Consider the following 4,885-nt stretch of genomic DNA (forward strand, 5'->3'; position numbering starts at 1 on the left):
CAGTATTGGGAGGAGCGAGAGTAGAACGTCGACTGCAGAGGAGCCGCGGGAGGTGGGGAGGCGTGCAGTTAGCAAGTTCAGAGGAGCAGTCAGCATGAAAATATCGATAAAAGATAGAAAGAGATGCAACACAAAGGCGGAATTTAAGAGGTAGAAAACTGCTAGTAAGAGGAGGGGAGTTGATGAGACTAAGAGCCTTTGACTCAACTCTGTCTTGTAGAGCTGTGTGTGTGGAGCCCCCCCACACTTGAGCTGCATACTCCATACGAGGGCTGACAAGGCCCATGTAGATGGACAGCATCTGTGCGGGGGAGAACTGGCGGAGACGATACAGAACCCCCAACCTCGAGGAAGCTGATTTAGCTAGAGAAGAAATGTGAAGTTTCCTGTTGAGATTTTGAGTTAAGGATAGACCGAGAATGTTTAGTGTAGAAGGTGACAGGTGAGTAGTGTTGAAGAATTGGGGGTAGGTGTTTGGCAGATTGTGTCGAGTTGATACGTGGAGATATTGAGATTCTGAGGCATTAAAGGACACCAGGTTCCTTTTGCCGATCTAAGGTCAAGCGTTCTGTAGCTTCCAGCCTGGAATCACGCAACTCCTGTGGGGAAGGTCTTCTGTTAAATGATGCTGAATAATGCAGAGTAGAGTCATCAGCATAGGAGTGGATAGGACAATTTGTTATTGAAAGATCATCATCAATGAAGAACAGAAAGAGTGGGAAATAGGACAGAGCCATGTGGAATACCACTGTTGATAGGTTTAGGGGTAGAATAGTGATCGTTTACCACAGCAGAGATAGAACGGCCGGAAAGGAAACTGGAGATGAAAGTACAGAGAGAGGGATAGAAACCGTAAGAGGGAAGTTTAGAAAGCAAAGACTTGTGCCAGACCTTGTCGAATGCTTTCGAAATGTCTAGCGCAACAGTGAAAGTTTCACCGAAACGGCTAAGAGAGGATGACCAAGAGTCAGTTAGGAAAGCAAGAAGATCACCAGTAGAACGCCCCTTGCGGAACCCATACTGGCGATCAGATAGAAGGTCAGAAGTGGATAGATGCTTATGAATCTTCCAGTTAAGGATAGATTCAAAAGATTTAGAAAGACAGGAAAGTAAATCTATAGGACGGTAGTTCGAGGGATTGGAAGGGTCACCCTTCTTAGGCACATGCTGTATGTAGACGTACTTCCAGCAGGAAGGAAAGGTAGTTGTTGAAAGGCAGATACGAAAGAGTTTCACCAGGCAGAGTGTCAGCACGTAAGCACAGTTTTTGAGGATAATAGGAGACACTCCATTGGGCCCATAAGCCTTCTGAGGGTTGAGGCCAGGGAGGGCTTAGAAAACATCATTAGGAAGAATCTTAATAACAGGCATAAAGGAGTCAGAGGGGGGATGAATAGGAGGAATATGGCCAGAATCGTCCAGAGTGGAGTTTTTACAGAAAGTTTGAGAGAAGAGTTCAGCCTTAGAGATAGATGAGACGTCGGTGCTGCCGTCAGGATTAAGGAGAGGAGGGAAAGATGAAGAAGTGAAATTTGAGGATATATTTTTGGCTAGGTGCCAGTAGTCTCTCGAAGAATTAGAAGCAGCAAGGTTGCAACATTTTCTATTTATGAAAGAGTTTTTGGTAAGTCGGAGAATAGATTTGGCACGATTTCCGGACGGTAATGTTAAGATCATGATTAGCAGGAGTGCGAAGGCTCTGGTACCTTTTGTGAGTTGCCTCTCTATCTTTAATAGCACGAGAGCAAGCGACTAACCGTAGTCGTATCTTTAATGAATGTTATATTATGTTTCGTATGAGTATTTCGTCAGATACTGTTGATGTTAAACAAATATTGATTTTTGTTACTGCCTACCATCTCTTTGCGTTTATGTTTCTATCACTTCGTCTGTGTCTGTCTTTCTGGCTTTGTGTGTGTGTGTGTGTGTGTGTGTGTGTGTGTGTGTGTGTGTGTGTGTGTGTGTGTGTGTCTGCAAAAATAATGCAATATCACTGAATAACAAAAGTAAAAGTAAAGGAATAAAACTAGATCGTAATAAACATTACTTTTTACCAACTTTTGTTTACCACTACTGCGTGTAAAAAAAAAGAAAAAAAAAAAAAAGAAGGAAAACTCTGAATATATCACCGCCACCAGTAATAATAAAAATAATAATAATAATAATAATAATAATAATAATAATAATAATAATAATAATAATAACAATAACAAAGGTTTGCTCCTGAACCCACACAGTTGAAAGGGTAAAGAGGAGAGGGCAAACAGCAGAGGTTATGAACAAGACTAAAACAGCAGGGTTATGAAACTCTCTCTCTCTCTCTCTCTCTCTCTCTCTCTCTCTCTCTCTCTCTCTCTCTCTCTCTCTCTCTCTCTCTCTCTCTCTCTCTCTCTCTCTCTCTCTCTCTCTCTCTCTCTCTCTCTCTCTCTCTCTCTCTCTCTCTCTCTCTCTCTCTCTCTCTCTCTCTTAATAATTACTTTTTTATGCTTATCGAAGTGTATTCATTAGGAGATTAGCTGCCCAGACCGAACCCATCACCCTTCCCCCCATATCTCTCTCTCTCTCTCTCTCACACACACACACACACACACACACACACACACACACACACACACACACACACATTCTCCGAGCCTCATAACACCCAGGAGGAGGAGGAGGAGGAGGAAGAGAAGGAGGATTTACATAGATTTACATAGAAAATCAGACCACACATATCCCATGGTCCACACTAGGTGGTCTGTCCTTAAACCTAAGTGATTCTACATTAATCAGAAGGCTCCAAAACAATGCATTTCAACTCTATTTGATATTAAGTTGAAGGAAGTGACGGTCGAGCTTGTTTTTGAAGGAGTCAATCGTGTTACACTGGACCACTGACGGTGGAAGCTTATTCCATTCTCGCATTACAACGTTAGTGAAGAAAAATTTGGTGCAGTCTGAATTTACTTGTCTACATTTGAGTTTTACGCCATTATTCCTCGTACTCAAAGTGTCATCGATCATAAACAATGTTGATCTGTCTACATTCGTGAATCCATTAAGTATTTTAAAACATTCGATCAGTTTTCCTCGGAGGCGACGTTTCTCAAGAGAGAACATGTTAAGGGTGGAAAGCCTTTCTTCGTAAGATTTGTTGCGCAAGGAAGAGATCATTTTGTTGCCCGACGCTGAACACCTAATTTAGCAATGTCCTTTGCATGGTGGGGAGACCAAAACTGTACCGCATATTCCAAGTGGGGTCTGACTAAACTATTGTGAAGTGGAAGTATTACATCTTTATTCTTGAATAAAAAGTTTCTTTTAATGAAGCCCAACATTCTGTTCGCTTTATTTGCTGCATCGATGCATTGCTGTGAGAATATTGAGGTTTGACGCGATTTTGACCCCCAAGTCCTTAACGCATTGAGCGCTTTTGAGTTTAACGCCGCGCATTTCGTAATCGAACTTCTTATTCATTGTTCCAACTTGAAGGACCTGGCACTTGTCTATCCCATCTATCAGACCAAGCTGAAATTTTGTGCAAATCCTCTTGGAGGTTTTGCCTGTCTTCGTCAGTATGAGCCGAGTTACCAATCTTTGTGTCGTCTGCAAATTTACTAATACGATTATTGAGTGCGACATCCACATCGTTGATGTAAATAATGAAGAGCACTGTGCCAAGAACCGAGCCCTGAGGGACGCCACTAGTGACCGGCGCCCACTCTGAGTTAAATCCGTCAATCACCACTCTTTGTTGTCTGTTGCTTAACCAATTCGCGATCCATTGGTGTACTTGACCGTCAATACCTATTTGCTTTAATTTGTAAAGTAATTTATGATGTGGGACTTTATCAAACGCTTTCGGGAATTCAAGATCTACGTCCAGTGATTTGGGTACGTCATAAACCGTGAAGAGTTCGTTATAAAAGGTTAATAGGTTTGATAGGCAGGATCATTTGTTACGGAAGTCGTGTTGTGAGTCCCCAATTAATGAGTGGCTTTCAAGGTAACTCACAATTTTGTCTCTAATTATGCTCTCAAGTAGCTTACCTACAACCGAAGTTAGACTAATGGGCCTGTAATCACCTGGTACTTTTTTGTCTCCTTTCTTAAAAATCGGTGTCACGTTAGCCTTTTTCCAATCCGAAGAGACGATGCCTTGTCGCAAAGACATATTGAATACGGTTGTGAGGGAGGAGAGTATTTCGCTCTTTGTTTCTTTGAGCAGAGTAGGATATACTTTGTCAGGTCCAGGACTTTTATTTGTTTTAAGTGATTGGAGGGCCTTAAAGATTTCATCGGTTGTTATTTCAAAGTTAGGGAATGCATGCTTAGGATTTACATTAGTACTGGTGTTGGTGGTAGTGGTGGGAGGACTGTTAGTATTTTACACCGAGGAAAAGTAATTGTTTAATAGGTTTGTAACGTGTTGGCTGTCAGTCACTAGTGCACCGTCGCTGCTTGTTAAGGGTTCAATTCCACTTCTGATCGCCTTTCTGTTGTTTATGTAACTGAAGAAGGATTTCGGATTATTTTTACAGTTGGCCGCAATAGTTTCTTCATATCTACGCTTTGCATGACATACTAATCTTTTTATTCGTCGCCTGGCATCATGGTAAAGTCTAATGTTTTCGGGCGTGCGTTGCTCTTTCTTTAGCCTGTAAAACAATTTTCTCTCCTTGACTGAGTGTTTAATTTCGCTGTTAAACCAAGGTGGGATTTTATTAGTGTTACTTCGCTTCTCACACAAAGGGACGAATGTGTTCTGCTGAGTGAGTAAATGATTTTTAAAGTTTAGCCAGGCGTCCTCTACATTACCGTCATCTGATAGTTGTATTTCTATTAGTTTTCGTCGGATTTCTACGAAGTTAGCTCTTTTGAAATCGGGCACCTTTACTTTATT

Source organism: Eriocheir sinensis, chromosome 13 (assembly GCF_024679095.1).
Source record: "Eriocheir sinensis breed Jianghai 21 chromosome 13, ASM2467909v1, whole genome shotgun sequence".
Lineage (NCBI taxonomy): Eukaryota > Metazoa > Arthropoda > Malacostraca > Decapoda > Varunidae > Eriocheir > Eriocheir sinensis.